The sequence below is a fragment of the Carassius auratus genome, chromosome 45 (genome assembly GCF_003368295.1).
Source record: "Carassius auratus strain Wakin chromosome 45, ASM336829v1, whole genome shotgun sequence".
NCBI lineage: Eukaryota > Metazoa > Chordata > Actinopteri > Cypriniformes > Cyprinidae > Carassius > Carassius auratus.
The window spans coordinates 19,020,406-19,036,799 of record NC_039287.1 but is presented as its reverse complement, the minus strand read 5'-3'; the positions used below and the strand labels follow the sequence as shown (position 1 = coordinate 19,036,799).

The window sequence follows — 16,394 nt, the reverse complement described above, 5'->3', positions numbered from 1 at the left end:
AAAACACATCCATCTGGAGTGTTATTTTCTGATAAAATGAGCAAGCCGTAGCAGTTTCTAAACAATGGCTAACCTTCTTGAAATTCAACACAATGGTCACGATCTGCCAATAAACCTGTTCAGGTGGCTCCTCGCTTACTCCCGAAGCACCCAGAGGTGTTAAACCCTCAGATTCCACTGACCACAAACGTCTGTATTTTTTACAATGGGATAGATTGTACGTGGCAAGTCCATGTCTCAGCTTCTGAAGAGATATCAAGCTAAAACCTGATTTCCCATGCTAGTCTGGACACGTGCTACCCCTGTGTGAGTTTCAATAAGATTGGAGAAACTTGAAATCTCGGCTCAAAAAAAACTAAAGTTTCAAGAAGATTGGAGAAACTCGAAAATTTGACCAACAAAAATCACCAAGAGAAATTTTCGAGTTTCTCCTGGTTCTGGAACTTTTGGTTGTTAGTTTGAGACTAGCACAGGAAGGCAGGTTTCGGCTTGATATCAAGCTGCAAGTGTTAATTCCGAGGTAAGTTAAGGGTAGCGTTTCAGGAAACTCTGCATAGACTGCCAGGCCGAATGAACTCTGTCCTCTTGTGCGTGGAATTACGCCCGATTGTCTAATTTGCTTTCGGGCACATCACACTATAAATATTCGCCCAAAAGGCACTCTAGCGCTAGACTGTGGAGTTTTCTGTAGTGTAGTGGTCATCACGTTCGCCTAACACGCGAAAGGTCCTCGGTTCGAAACCGAGCAGAAACAGCTGTCCCCTTTTGAAGAAATGTATGAACCCTTTGAGCCGGCAGTTGGCTTCAGAAGGTTTAGCCTTTATGCGCATTTTCTGAGCCTGCACACAATGATTTCGGACTGCTTAGGAAGTGGGTTTCCGTGTGTAGTGGTTATCACGTTCGCCTCACACGCGAAAGGTCCCCAGTTCGAAACTGGGCGGGAACACTGAATCTCTTTTCACAATCGTTTAGTGGGTTTCTGTTGAGGAGGAACTCAATTCTAGCAAGGCTTTGCGGCCAAGAGGCATGAACACAGTCACTAAAGGTATAGTTGATGCAGAAATGAAAGAGCAGTCATTGTTTGACCTAAACCTATCCCACAACTGTGACATTTCAAGCCTGTCTGGCTTTCTTCTGAGGAACACGAAAAAAAGAGATTTGCCTGAGTGGCCCTCTGTTGAGCAGCAGCTCTGCATCACGAAGGCCCGTCTTTACACAGGTGTAGAGATAATTGTTAAGCCACACTAGGCAGCGGTAATACCCACGCAGACAGTACTCTGTACTTTTGACCTGGTAGTTTAGATGAACAGATGGCCGGTGCACTCAAAGACCCAATATTTCGTACAACATATAAATATACATATATTAAATGAAAGTGGGGAAAAAAGCAAAGAAGAAATGGCCACAGAGGATTCCCGCAAACAACTGGAGAAATTCCCGGTTTGCTTGCTAAAAATAGAAGGTATTTGCGAAACTGAAGAGCGCAACGCAATTTGTAATTTGATTCGCGCTCCAAGATGCATGAGATGAAAAGATCTGACACCTTCGCCACAGGTTTCCGTAGTGTAGAGGTTATCACGTTCGCCTTACACGCGAAAGGTCCCCAGTTCGAAACTGGGCGGGAACACTGGATCTCTTTTTCAAAATTGTTCAGGTGGGTTTCTGTTCAGGAGGAACTCAACGCTTCAAGCTTTGCGGCCAATAGGCATTAATACAGTCACTAAAGGTAAAGTTGATGCAGAAATGAAAGAGCAGTCATTGTTTGACCTAAATCTAACCCACAACTGTGACATTCCAAGCCTGTGTGGCTTTCTTCTGAGAAACACCAAAGACGAGATTTTAGGAAACTCTGCGTAGACTGCCACGCCGAATGAACTCTGTCCTCTTGTGTAAGGGTCTTATTCCACCTAGGCCATCACGTAAGGCAGGGTCTCAAGGGGTGTCTAAAAGGGGGTACGTGGCAGGCCCTCCTTAGACCCCTGCGCGCCGGCCCTGTCTGTCCCAATGATCACATGTGTCACCACAAACAGCCCATCAGTCCCTCTCACCGCCTATGTGACCACTAATTGCGCTTCTGTCCACTGGTAATACAAAAACTGTGACCGCAAGCTGTCTATGTGTCCCCCTGATCCCCTACGTGCCCACAAGTAGCCTTTTTATCCCCTTGACGAACTTTAAAACACATCCATCTGGAGTGTTATTTTCTGATAAAATGATGCAAGCCGTAGCAGTTTCTAACACATGGCTAACCTTCTTGAAATTCAACACAATGGTCAACGAACCTGCCAATAAACCTGTTCAGGTGGCTCCTCGCTTACTCCCGAAGCACCCAGAGGTGTTAAACCCTCAGAATTCCACTGACCACAAACAGTCTGTATTTTTTACAATGGGATAGATTGTACGTGGCAAGTCCATGTCTCAGCTTTCTGAAGAGATATCAAGCTAAAACCTGATTTCCCATGCTAGTCTGGACACGTGCTACCCCTGTGGTGAGTTTCAATAAGATTGGAGAAACTTGAAATCTCGGCTCAAAAAAAACTAAAAGTTTCAAGAAGATTGGAGAAACTCGAAAATTTGACCAACAAAAATCACCAAGAGAAATTTTCGAGTTTCTCCTGAGTTCTTGGAACTTTTGGTTTGTTAGTTTGAGACTAGCACAGGAAGGCAGGTTTCGGCTTGATATCAAGCTGCAAGTGTTTAATTCCGAGGTAAGTTAAGGGTAGCGTTTCAGGAAACTCTGCATAGACTGCCAGGCCGAATGAACTCTGTCCTCTTGTGCGTGGGAATTACGCCAATTGTCTATTTGCTTTCGGGCACATCACACTATAAATATTCGCCCAAAAGGCACTCTAGCGCTAGACTGTGGAGTTTCTGTAGTGTAGTGGTCATCACGTTCGCCTAACACGCGAAAGGTCCTCGGTTCGAAACCGAGCAGAAACAGCTGTCCCCTTTTGAAGAAATGTATGAACCCCTTTGAGCCGGCAGTTGGCTTCAGAAGGTTTAGCCTTTATGCGCATTTTGCTGAGCCTGCACACAATGATTTCGGACTTGCTTAGGAAGTGGGTTTCCGTAGTGTAGTGGTTATCACCTTCGCCTCACACGCGAAAGGTCCCCAGTTCGAAACTGGGCGGGAACACTGAATCTCTTTTCACAATCGTTTAGGTGGGTTTCTGTTGAGGAGGAACTCAATTCTAGCAAGGCTTTGCGGCCAAGAGGCATGAACACAGTCACTAAAGGTATAGTTGATGCAGAAATGAAAGAGCAGTCATTGTTTGACCTAAACCTATCCCACAACTGTGACATTCCAAGCCTGTCTGGCTTTCTTCTGAGGAACACGAAAAAAGAGATTTGCCTGAGTGGCCCTCTGTTGAGCAGCAGCTCTGCATCACGAAGGCCCGTCTTTACACAGGTGTAGAGATAATTGTTAAGCCACACTAGGCAGCGGTAATACCCACGCAGACAGTACTCTGTACTTTTGACCTGGTAGTTTAGATGAACAGATGGCCGGTGCACTCAAAGACCCAATATTTCGTACAACATATAAATATACATATATTAAATGAAAGTGGGGAAAAAAGCAAAGAAGAAATGGCCACAGAGGATTCCCGCAAACAACTGGAGAAATTCCCGGTTTGCTGCTAAAAATAGAAGGTATTTGCGAACTGAAGAGCGCAACGCAATTTGTAATTTGATTCGCGCTCCAAGATGCATGAGATGAAAAGATCTGACACCTTCGCCACAGGTTTCCGTAGTGTAGAGGTTATCACGTTCGCCTTACACGCGAAAGGTCCCCAGTTCGAAACTGGGTGGGAACACTGGATCTCCTTTTCAAAATTGTTCAGGTGGGTCTCTGTTCAGGAGGAACTCAACGCTTCCAAGGCTTTGCGGCCAATAGGCATTAATACAGTCACTAAAGGTAAAGTTGATGCAGAAATGAAAGAGCAGTCATTGTTTGACCTAAACCTAACCCACAACTGTGACATTCCAAGCCTGTGTGGCTTTCTTCTGAGAAACACCAAAGACGAGATTTTAGGAAACTCTGCGTAGACTGCCACGCCGAATGAACTCTGTCCTCTTGTGTAAGGGTCTTATTCCACCTAGGCCATCACGTAAGGCAGGGTCTCAAGGGGTGTCTAAAAGGGGGTACGTGGCAGGCCCTCCTTAGACCCCTGCGCGCCGGCCCTGTCTGTCCCAATGATCACATGTGTCACCACAAACAGCCCATCAGTCCCTCTCACCGCCTATGTGACCACTAATTGCGCTTCTGTCCACTGGTAATACAAAAACTGTGACCGCAAGCTGTCTATGTGTCCCCCTGATCCCCTACGTGCCCACAAGTAGCCTTTTTATCCCCTTGACGAACTTTAAAACACATCCATCTGGAGTGTTATTTTCTGATAAAATGATGCAAGCCGTAGCAGTTTCTAACACATGGCTAACCTTCTTGAAATTCAACACAATGGTCAACGAACCTGCCAATAAACCTGTTCAGGTGGCTCCTCGCTTACTCCCGAAGCACCCAGAGGTGTTAAACCCTCAGAATTCCACTGACCACAAACAGTCTGTATTTTTTACAATGGGATAGATTGTACGTGGCAAGTCCATGTCTCAGCTTTCTGAAGAGATATCAAGCTAAAACCTGATTTCCCATGCTAGTCTGGACACGTGCTACCCCTGTGGTGAGTTTCAATAAGATTGGAGAAACTTGAAATCTCGGCTCAAAAAAAACTAAAAGTTTCAAGAAGATTGGAGAAACTCGAAAATTTGACCAACAAAAATCACCAAGAGAAATTTTCGAGTTTCTCCTGAGTTCTTGGAACTTTTGGTTTGTTAGTTTGAGACTAGCACAGGAAGGCAGGTTTCGGCTTGATATCAAGCTGCAAGTGTTTAATTCCGAGGTAAGTTAAGGGTAGCGTTTCAGGAAACTCTGCATAGACTGCCAGGCCGAATGAACTCTGTCCTCTTGTGCGTGGGAATTACGCCGATTGTCTATTTGCTTTCGGGCACATCACACTATAAATATTCGCCCAAAAGGCACTCTAGCGCTAGACTGTGGAGTTTCTGTAGTGTAGTGGTCATCACGTTCGCCTAACACGCGAAAGGTCCTCGGTTCGAAACCGAGCAGAAACAGCTGTCCCCTTTTGAAGAAATGTATGAACCCCTTTGAGCCGGCAGTTGGCTTCAGAAGGTTTAGCCTTTATGCGCATTTTGCTGAGCCTGCACACAATGATTTCGGACTTGCTTAGGAAGTGGGTTTCCGTAGTGTAGTGGTTATCACGTTCGCCTCACACGCGAAAGGTCCCCAGTTCGAAACTGGGCGGGAACACTGAATCTCTTTTCACAATCGTTTAGGTGGGTTTCTGTTGAGGAGGAACTCAATTCTAGCAAGGCTTTGCGGCCAAGAGGCATGAACACAGTCACTAAAGGTATAGTTGATGCAGAAATGAAAGAGCAGTCATTGTTTGACCTAAACCTATCCCACAACTGTGACATTCCAAGCCTGTCTGGCTTTCTTCTGAGGAACACGAAAAAAGAGATTTGCCTGAGTGGCCCTCTGTTGAGCAGCAGCTCTGCATCACGAAGGCCCGTCTTTACACAGGTGTAGAGATAATTGTTAAGCCACACTAGGCAGCGGTAATACCCACGCAGACAGTACTCTGTACTTTTGACCTGGTAGTTTAGATGAACAGATGGCCGGTGCACTCAAAGACCCAATATTTCGTACAACATATAAATATACATATATTAAATGAAAGTGGGGAAAAAAGCAAAGAAGAAATGGCCACAGAGGATTCCCGCAAACAACTGGAGAAATTCCCGGTTTGCTGCTAAAAATAGAAGGTATTTGCGAACTGAAGAGCGCAACGCAATTTGTAATTTGATTCGCGCTCCAAGATGCATGAGATGAAAAGATCTGACACCTTCGCCACAGGTTTCCGTAGTGTAGAGGTTATCACGTTCGCCTTACACGCGAAAGGTCCCCAGTTCGAAACTGGGCGGGAACACTGGATCTCTTTTTCAAAATTGTTCAGGTGGGTTTCTGTTCAGGAGGAACTCAACGCTTCCAAGGCTTTGCGGCCAATAGGCATTAATACAGTCACTAAAGGTAAAGTTGATGCAGAAATGAAAGAGCAGTCATTGTTTGACCTAAATCTAACCCACAACTGTGACATTCCAAGCCTGTGTGGCTTTCTTCTGAGAAACACCAAAGACGAGATTTTAGGAAACTCTGCGTAGACTGCCACGCCGAATGAACTCTGTCCTCTTGTGTAAGGGTCTTATTCCACCTAGGCCATCACGTAAGGCAGGGTCTCAAGGGGTGTCTAAAAGGGGGTACGTGGCAGGCCCTCCTTAGACCCCTGCGCGCCGGCCCTGTCTGTCCCAATGATCACATGTGTCACCACAAACAGCCCATCAGTCCCTCTCACCGCCTATGTGACCACTAATTGCGCTTCTGTCCACTGGTAATACAAAAACTGTGACCGCAAGCTGTCTATGTGTCCCCCTGATCCCCTACGTGCCCACAAGTAGCCTTTTTATCCCCTTGACGAACTTTAAAACACATCCATCTGGAGTGTTATTTTCTGATAAAATGATGCAAGCCGTAGCAGTTTCTAACACATGGCTAACCTTCTTGAAATTCAACACAATGGTCAACGAACCTGCCAATAAACCTGTTCAGGTGGCTCCTCGCTTACTCCCGAAGCACCCAGAGGTGTTAAACCCTCAGAATTCCACTGACCACAAACAGTCTGTATTTTTTACAATGGGATAGATTGTACGTGGCAAGTCCATGTCTCAGCTTTCTGAAGAGATATCAAGCTAAAACCTGATTTCCCATGCTAGTCTGGACACGTGCTACCCCTGTGGTGAGTTTCAATAAGATTGGAGAAACTTGAAATCTCGGCTCAAAAAAAACTAAAAGTTTCAAGAAGATTGGAGAAACTCGAAAATTTGACCAACAAAAATCACCAAGAGAAATTTTCGAGTTTCTCCTGAGTTCTTGGAACTTTTGGTTTGTTAGTTTGAGACTAGCACAGGAAGGCAGGTTTCGGCTTGATATCAAGCTGCAAGTGTTTAATTCCGAGGTAAGTTAAGGGTAGCGTTTCAGGAAACTCTGCATAGACTGCCAGGCCGAATGAACTCTGTCCTCTTGTGCGTGGGAATTACGCGATTGTCTATTTGCTTTCCATATTTGCATTCCAAGCCTGTGTGGCTTTCTTCTGAGAAACACCAAAGACGAGATTTTAGGAAACCCTGCGTAGACTGCCACGCCGAATGAACTCTGTCCTCTTGTGTAAGGGTCTTATTCCAAGAACTCAATTCTACCAAGGCTTTACGGCCAAGAGGCATGAACACAGTCACTAAAGGTATAGTTGATGCAGAAATGAAAGAGCAGTCATTGTTTGACCTAAACCTATCCCGCAAGTGTGACATTCCAAGCCTGTGTGGCTTTCTTCTGAGAAACACCAAAGACGAGATTTTAGGAAACTCTGCGTAGACTGCCATGCCGAATGAACTCTGTCCTCTTGTGTAAGGGTCTTATTCCACCTAGGCCATCACGTAAGGCAGGGTCTCAAGGGGTGTCTAAAAGGGGGTACGTGGCAGGCCCTCCTTAGACCCCTGCGCGCCGGCCCTGTCTGTCCCAATGATCACCTGTGTCACCACAAACAGCCCATCAGTCCCTCTCACCGCCTATGTGACCACTACTTGCGTTTCTGTGCACGGGTAATACAAAAACTGTGACCGCAAGCTGTCTATGTGTCCCCCTGATCCCCTACGTGCCCACAAGTAGCCTTTTTATCCCCTTGACGACCTTTAAAACACATCCATCTGGAGTGTTATTTTCTGATAAAATGATGCAAGCCGTAGGAGTTTCTAACACATGGCTAACCTTCTTGAAATTCAACACAATGGTCAACGAATCTGCCAATAAACCTGTTCAGGTGGCTCCTCGCTTACTCCCGAAGCACCCAGAGGTGTTAAACCCTCGGAATTCCACTGACCACAAACAGTCTGTTTTTTTTTTTACAATGGGATAGATTGTCTCAGCTTTCTGAAGAGATATCAAGCTAAAACCTGATTTCCCATGCTAGTCTGGACACGTGCTACCCCTGTGGTGAGTTTCAATAAGATTGAAGAAACTTGAAATCTCGGCTCAAAAAAACTAAAAGTTTCAAGAAGATTGGAGAAACTCGAAAATTTGACCAACAAAAATCACAAGTGAAATACACAGAATTAGAGGTTCGAATCCCGTCTCGGCCACAAATACTATAAAATGAGTTCATATTCGTTTTTTCATCTAGATACACTTTAATTATGATTAACATATAATAAATAAACTTTGTGAACAGATAAAATAAATCTTGTAATAACTGTTTTTTGCACGATGTACAAAATGTGCAACAATCTTAATAAACATTTACATTATAATAGGGAATAGTTATTTTTAATATAGAAAATTTTGAATAATTAAAAATAACATTTTGATAATGGTTCAGGCCTTTATTTTTAAAGAGACATCTATGTATATTTGTATAACTGTGCACAGAAAACCCATATATATAAAATAAAACAAAAACTCACAAAAAAGTAAGTTTTTCATTTTATTTATAATAGAGTAATATACTTAAAAATGAAAATAAAAATTAACCAAAATATATAATAATAAATATACATAAAATAATCATAGATTATTAAACAACACCTACAAATATAATACAAATAAAGATGTGGAGAACAGAAAAACAATAAAAATATGTTTTACATTAAATAATTATTTATGTTTAATAGTAACAGTTATAACATTCAGTGTTTACATATCTGAGCAAGTCAATAAAATGTAATATCAATAAAAAAAAGGAAATCAACAACATGTATACATGTTTTAATCAATAAATATAAAAAAAACTTAACATGCAGTTCAATACAGTTCAAACAAGGCCAAATGCTTACGGTATTTTAATTAACAAATTGAAATACATGAAACTATTTAAATGTATAGATTCAACAACAACAACAATAATAAAATCCAAAGTTGTGGAGAACACAGAAAAAAAATATAACACTACCAGTTAAATGTTTTTGAACAGTAAGATTTTTAATTCTCACCAAGCCTGCCTTTATTTGATCCAAAATACAGTAAAAGCAATTATATTGTTGAAATATTTTTACTAGTTAAAATAACTGCTTTCTATTTGAATATATAGTAAAATGTATTTTATTTCTGTGATGTGCAGCTGTATTTTCAACATCATTACTCCAGTCTTCAGTGTCACATAATCTTCAGAAATCAGAATATGATTTACTGCTCAAGAAAAACAATCCCCCAGGGATTCTTTAAATAGAAAGATCTGCATTTATTTGAAATAAAAAGCTTTCTTAACAATATAGATTATACCATTCTTTTGGGTGGAAAGAAATGACAGAAATTAATGTCTTTTTTTTTTTTAGCAAGGATGATTTAAATTGATTAAAAGTGATGATAAAGATGAAAAATGTTGATGATGAAAATTAAAAAAAAATACATATATACACATATATATAGTAAGATTTGAGTAGATTTGAGCAGTAAACCATCATATTATTCTGATTTCTGAAGATCATGTGACACTGAAGACTGGAGGAATGATGCTGACCATTCAGCTGCACATCAGAGATATAAAATACAGTATATATTCAAATATATAGATTTCCTGATAATGTTCGGGGTTCAGACACACTGTCTATGTTTAAATCTAGATTAAAAACACATCTCTTTCGCCAAGCTTTCAAATAATATATCTCTTAAATTGTGAGTGCATTATTATTCTTTATCTTTGGTTAAACTAATTCATTTTACTTTGATGGATCAGCAGCTATGCTAATGATGTCTCTATTTGTTTCTATGTTTTGCCACGGGATTTACACAAGCTCCAGTCTGGATCCAGAACACCTGAGAAGAGATGATGCTGACCCTCAGAGGACCTTAGATGATGCTAACCCTGAATCAACAAACAGACTAACAAATATTGCTACACATGTGACTGCATCATATAATAATTATTAATTATTCATAATATTAATAATGTTCATAGTCTGGCTGACTACGTGCGACTACTTGTATTCATTTTTCTAAAAATCCTGTCAAACGTGCACAAACTGACAGTCACCACTTATAAGCTACTACTAAATATTGTAGAAACTTAATTTTCTGTAAAGTTGCTTTGTAACGATTTGTATTGTAAAAATTGCTATACAAATAAACTTGAATTGAATTGAATTGAAATAGAAAGCAGCTGATTTAAAATAGTAAGAATATTTAAAATGCTACTGTTTTTGCTGTACTTTGGATAAAATAAAGGCAGGCTTGGTGAGCAGAAGAGACTCCTCAAAAAACATTACAAATCTTACTGCTTAAAGGGACACTAAGTAGGAATTACTCCCATCTAGTGGTGAAATTGTATTTTGCATTCAAACTAATTTTGCTCTCCAGCGCCTCGCTTTTTCAAATGCGCGTTGCATCTACGGTAGGCGATATGTACCAAAAAGCTTTGACGGGATGTCTTCTAATAGCACTTCGTCGAGTTTTCCTTCAGGTGAACAGGTGTGTTATTTCAAACAAACTGCAACATGACCATAAACAAACGAATGTTACAGTATGAATTACTGACTGTGGAAAACATGAAATATTGTAATTAGTAGTTATGTCTTCTTTATTCGTTATATTTTCTGAATAATGTGCATTGTTAGATATAAAAAAAAATTGTAATATAGATTGTAACACTGACTTACCTGTCGAGAAGAAAACTGGCCACTTCAGCGTCTCTTTTGAAATCTTTATCCAGCATTAGCTCTTTCCACCTAGAAAAAGCTTCACCGACATTAACTCTTGTTTTCTGTAATCTACGGTCACGTTTCCTTTTACGTTCTATTTTTGACTGTTTTGGCGATGATGTTTTCTTCTCCTGTGGCGCGGCATATGTATGGTCCATAATAAGAATGCAATCCAGACTTTTAAACTTGCCGGTGCAGTTTCAAGCACCTCTCACTGATCTGCACCTGCGTTTCTGGATCTGACCGAAAACGCGTTGTGGAAACGCGTTGGCTTAGTACTTTTTGTCCCTCTCTCCTATTATAGTTTTGCAAGATGGCGGAACTACATGGAAGCCTCCGTCGACCTACCTGTCTCATGTATATAAAGATAATAAATTCTTCATTTACGAGGATTAGTTTAAACATTGGCATAGGTATTTGTACACCATTGAGGGCATATTTATGAATAAAAATATTGATTTTAGATAATAAAATACCTAAAAAGTTACTTATTGTCCCTTTAAAAACATTTGACTGGTAGAGTATTTTAAATAAAATATTTATTTACAGAGTTTAATAATAGCCGTAACTAACATTGTAAACTAACATGTTTACAAAACTGAGCAAGATAAAATAACAATACAGAGTCAATACAATTAATTAACACACTAAAGTACAGTGTAAACAAGGCCAATACTTCTGATGTTTTATTTAACAAATGGAAATCAATTAAATAATTTAAAATTGTAGATTAAACAACAACAGCTACAATAATATTAATAATAATACAATTTAAAGTTGTGGAAAACACAGAAGAAGAAAAAAAAAAGCCTTCGACCTGTTTAAGAAGATCCTTGCTCCTATGGTGCGTTGCCAAGAGATGTTCACGGGCAATTCTCAACAGATCTGTCCATCTATGGTCCAACACAAAGACCAGCTGTTCTGAGGGGTCCAGTGTGAGCTGAACGAGGGACGCTTTTATGGCCAATGGTGTGGTGTTCTACAGAAGATTAACAGGATTACTTTATTAAAATATAATGTCTTGGTGTTGTGTGCACATTGAGAGAGACAGTTTACACACATAAGTGCCTGTATGAATTATTTATTTACCTGCATCTGGAAGAAACCCTTCTGACCTTTGATCCTCCACTGTGATGTTTTGGTGGACTGAGAGTGAGAGCGTCTTTAGGGTGACCTACTCTGTGGAGGAGGGTGTCTTGACAGAGCACGCATCATCTAAACATTCCTGAAATATAGATTCCAATTAAATATATCAAATGTATTTTATAATTCATAATATATATATATATATATATATATATATATATATATATATATATATATATATATATATATATATATATATATATATATCAGGGTTTCCGTTGTCCGGTAATTACCGGACATTGGCCGGGAAAAAAATTAAATGTCCGACAAAATTAAATCTCTCCGGTCCTCATATGTGATTTCAATGAAATGTATCCAGAGTGGACCAAGCTCGCCAAGATAGCCTGTGAAATCCCTGTCTCAAGTGTTCCTGCAGAGAGGGGGTTCTCGCTGCAAAATCGGATCAAGACGAAGCAGCGAAGTCGCCTTGCGGAGAACAAGGTTACGCGGCTTATGCGAATTGCATGTTGTGGAGAGACACTGGGAAGTTTTGATTTTAAGTCGGCAGCTGCACAATTCAGCACTGCAAAAAGCATAATAAGTAGCCAAAAATGACGCGAGACAATGTTATAGGCCTAGTCATTTGTTTGTTCAAGTTCATTTGACAAGGAGTCATTTCACACGGTGGCCATTTAAATGTTACCAGCTAAATGAGACATACTGAGTTTATAATTAAGTTTGCTTGAATAAAAACAATGCTATATTCGGATATTTTATGTGGGGAAGGGGGGTTGGTTTGTTAAACTATGAAATGTGAAACCATAGTAAAAATCAATTGGTTGTTTGATGCCAATCGGACATTCATGTTTTTTTTCCGTCTGTTTGAAAGTTGGGCTAATAAACATGTTGCATATACGGCCTGATTATGTCATTTTTTAAGTTACATAAACTGCTTTCAGTTTTCCTCAACTAAGAGGCGATATTTGACCGGCATATCATCAAAATGTCCGGAAAACGAAACCTCTGCCGGTCACTTTGACCGGCACCATTTTTTTCTAGCGGAAACTCTGATATATATATATATATATATATATATATATATATGGCAAGAGCCATATATTTATTCTTATATTCCTAAATATTATGTCACTCGCAGTATCGTCTATGAGATAAGCCAGATCTCCTTTGTGGTTAGTGACAAATGAACAAGGCAAAAAAACACATAAAGAACAATGGTGCCTGGGATTTTTGAGAACCGGAGCTTGTAGCCTAGAATTTTTCTTTGTAAATTATGTGAAAATCATCTTGTTTACTCACTTACAGAAAACAATATATTGATTAAAATTTTCTAAGACACTTTTTGTTGGTAAAAGTCATATGCGAGTAGGCGTCAACTATCATGAATATCATTGTGATTTACACCTGAGAAGACAAAGCCCTGCATAATGAGCTGCATAAAGAGCCGCTCAGTCAGCTGTTGTCACTGAGAGGGAGGTGTTACAAGAAAGAACTTGAGAACAAAATAAATGTATATAATTTTAAGTTTGGAGTTTATTTAGAATATATTTAATTATCCCACAACATAATTTAATATGGGGGAGCAGTTAAACAGTTTATTAGGAACAATCAAAGCTGACTTTCAAACTAATTTTATTTTTGCATTATTACTCCAGTCACACAATCCTTAAGAAATCATTTTAACAATCTGAATTTCTAAAAAAAAAAAACATTTATTGTTATCATTATTATTAATGTTGAAAATAGCTGAGAATATTTTTCATGTTTTTTAGGGTGGTTAATTAAAAGAACACCATTTTTTGTTACATTTGTTACAGTTACATGTATTTGTTACATTTATATTATTTACATCAAGCTTTTGAGTGGTATAGTTTTGTATATGGTTATTGAAACTTCATAATATTTAACTTAATTATACATTTAGTCAAGAATTATAGTTTGGAAAAAGTCTAACTAGTAAAATGTTTAGACGTTATGTGAAAACTAGTACAAGTATATAAATAAATATAAAGAGACTTACTCATGTTTATGATCTCTGCTGAATAAAGTGCTTCATTCTTTTTTTTCTGAGGAAATCCATTTCTCAAATCCTCAACCACGTCACATCTTTTTGGGGTGAATTATGTGTTATTCCTCTCATCGCGAAGCAAACAGTAAAATAAAAGCACTTGAACAACAGTCTGGCTGCTTTTTCTTCTGTGTGGGCGTATTCAAGCCGCGCTTCAGTTTGAATCTGAATAGAGCGTTCAGCGCGGGGGCGTGGTCACATTAGATATAATGAAGGGAGACGTGAAAAAAGGACATCGCCTTGTTTTCATATGGATTACTTTATCACAGAATATTTGTTTTCGCCAGCACTTGTTTAGTTTAAAAGTAGAAATGTCAAGCTTTCTATAGATATCTCTCTCATGTCTCTTCGTTGAGTATTCACAGAGTTAGAGGTTCATTTTAATGACGTGTTTGTAAATGAAGATCAGCGCAGACAAAGGCTGCAGACAGCACATCTTGTTTGTTATCTTTATTTTATAAGTGCACAAAGTTTTGTTGTCATTATGTCTGTATCCAAAAAAGGAAACCCTTTATTGGGTTACAGTCAGCTTGCTGACTGAGCTGGGTTGTTTGCAAGTAGGTCAGGCAGCAGTGTTGCACACAAACTGAGCAGAAGTTGGTCTGTTCTTGTAGTCGTGGCCGAGTGGTTAAGGCGATGGACTAGAAATCAATTGGGGTCTCCCCGCGCAGGGCTTTGCTGTGTTGCTTTAGCTTTCTGTGATGGTAATTGTGCCTTCTATGGTCCTTTGTCCTTACTGCTTCTAGCTTTCATCCCATGACACCCGCGTCTCTTCTGGGCAGATGCCAGTGCTTCACAAGAGCCTGGATAGCTCAGTCGGTAGAGCATCAGACTTTTAATCTGAGGGTCCAGGGTTCAAGTCCCTGTTCGGGCGAAGCTCTTTCTTTGGCCTCACCTTGCTATCACTACGGTCCATCTCTTCTGCTGACTCTGTACTGGAACGGTGTTCCTTCCTGCTCCCGGTGATCAGGGGATCTCCCTTGTGGTTAGTGACAAATGAGCAAGGCAAAAAAACACATAAAGAACAATGGTGCCAGGGATTTTTGAGAACCGGAGCTTGTAGCCTAGAATTTTTCTTTGTAAATTATGTGAAAATCATCTTGTTTACTCACTTACAGAAAACAATACATTGATTTAAATTTTCTAAGACACTTTTTGTTGGTAAAAGTCATATGCGAGTAGGCGTCAACTATCATGAATATCATTGTGATTTACACCTGAGAAGACAAAGCCCTGCATAATGAGCTGCATAAAGAGCCGCTCAGTCAGCTGTTGTCACTTAGAGGGAGGTGTTACAAGAAAGAACGTGAGAACAAAATAAATGTATATAATTTTAAGTTTGGAGTTTATTTAGAATATATTTAATTATCCCACAACATAATTTAATATGGGGGAGCAGTTAAACAGTTTATTAGGAACAATCAAAGCTGACTTTCAAACTAATTTTATTTTTGCATTATTACTCCAGTCACACAATCCTTAAGAAATCATTTTAACAATCTGAATTTCTAAAAAAAAAAAAAAAAAAAAAAAAAAAAAAAAAAAAAAAAAACATTTATTGTTATCATTATTATTAATGTTGAAAATAGCTGAGAATATTTTTCATGTTTTTTAGGGTGGTAAATTAAAAGAACACCATTTTTTGTTACAGTTACATGTATTTGTTACATTTATATTATTTACATCAAGCTTTTGAGTGGTATAGTTTTGTATATTGTTATTGAAACTTCATAATATTTAACTTAATTATACATTTAGTCAAGAATTATAGTTTGGAAAAAGTCTAACTAGTAAAATGTTTAGACGTTATGTGAAAACTAGTACAAGTATATAAATAAATATAAAGAGACTTACTCATGTTTATGATCTCTGCTGAATAAAGTGCTTCATTCTTTTTTTTCTGAGGAAATCCATTTCTCAAATCCTCAACCACGTCACATCTTTTTGGGGTGAATTATGTGTTATTCCTCTCATCGCGAAGCAAACAGTAAAATAAAAGCACTTGAACAACAGTCTGGCTGCTTTTTCTTCTGTGTGGGCGTATTCAAGCCGCGCTTCAGTTTGAATCTGAATAGAGCGTTCAGCGCGGGGGCGTGGTCACATTAGATATAATGAAGGGAGACGTGAAAAAAGGACATCGCCTTGTTTTCATATGGATTACTTTATCACAGAATATTTGTTTTCGCCAGCACTTGTTTAGTTTAAAAGTAGAAATGTCAAGCTTTCTATAGATATCTATCTCATGTCTTTTCGTTGAGTATTCACAGAGTTAGAGGTTCATTTTAATGACGTGTTTGTAAATGAAGATCAGCGCAGACAAAGGCTGCAGACAGCACATCTTGTTTGTTATCTTTATTTTATAAGTGCACAAAGCTTTGTTGTTATTATGTCTATATCCAAAAAAGGA

At 39.2% G+C, this 16,394-nt stretch overlaps 9 non-coding genes across 9 annotated transcripts; all 9 read left to right on the top strand.

The window, feature by feature from the left end:
• Positions 1–681: 681 nt before the first annotated feature.
• On the top strand, positions 682–754 carry trnav-aac (transfer RNA valine (anticodon AAC)). The gene has a single exon. It is a non-coding gene; the product is annotated as a tRNA-Val (tRNA).
• An 800-nt stretch (positions 755–1,554) lies between these two features.
• trnav-uac (transfer RNA valine (anticodon UAC)) lies at positions 1,555–1,627 on the top strand. Its single transcript has one exon. It is a non-coding gene; the product is annotated as a tRNA-Val (tRNA).
• Positions 1,628–2,867: 1,240 nt separating this feature from the next.
• trnav-aac (transfer RNA valine (anticodon AAC)) lies at positions 2,868–2,940 on the top strand. Its single transcript has one exon. It is a non-coding gene; the product is annotated as a tRNA-Val (tRNA).
• A 123-nt stretch (positions 2,941–3,063) lies between these two features.
• On the top strand, positions 3,064–3,136 carry trnav-cac (transfer RNA valine (anticodon CAC)). The gene has a single exon. It is a non-coding gene; the product is annotated as a tRNA-Val (tRNA).
• Positions 3,137–3,742: 606 nt separating this feature from the next.
• trnav-uac (transfer RNA valine (anticodon UAC)) lies at positions 3,743–3,815 on the top strand. Its single transcript has one exon. It is a non-coding gene; the product is annotated as a tRNA-Val (tRNA).
• A 1,242-nt stretch (positions 3,816–5,057) lies between these two features.
• trnav-aac (transfer RNA valine (anticodon AAC)) lies at positions 5,058–5,130 on the top strand. The gene has a single exon. It is a non-coding gene; the product is annotated as a tRNA-Val (tRNA).
• Positions 5,131–5,253: 123 nt separating this feature from the next.
• trnav-cac (transfer RNA valine (anticodon CAC)) lies at positions 5,254–5,326 on the top strand. The gene has a single exon. It is a non-coding gene; the product is annotated as a tRNA-Val (tRNA).
• A 606-nt stretch (positions 5,327–5,932) lies between these two features.
• On the top strand, positions 5,933–6,005 carry trnav-uac (transfer RNA valine (anticodon UAC)). Its single transcript has one exon. It is a non-coding gene; the product is annotated as a tRNA-Val (tRNA).
• Positions 6,006–14,788: 8,783 nt separating this feature from the next.
• trnak-uuu (transfer RNA lysine (anticodon UUU)) lies at positions 14,789–14,861 on the top strand. Its single transcript has one exon. It is a non-coding gene; the product is annotated as a tRNA-Lys (tRNA).
• Positions 14,862–16,394: the final 1,533 nt, after the last annotated feature.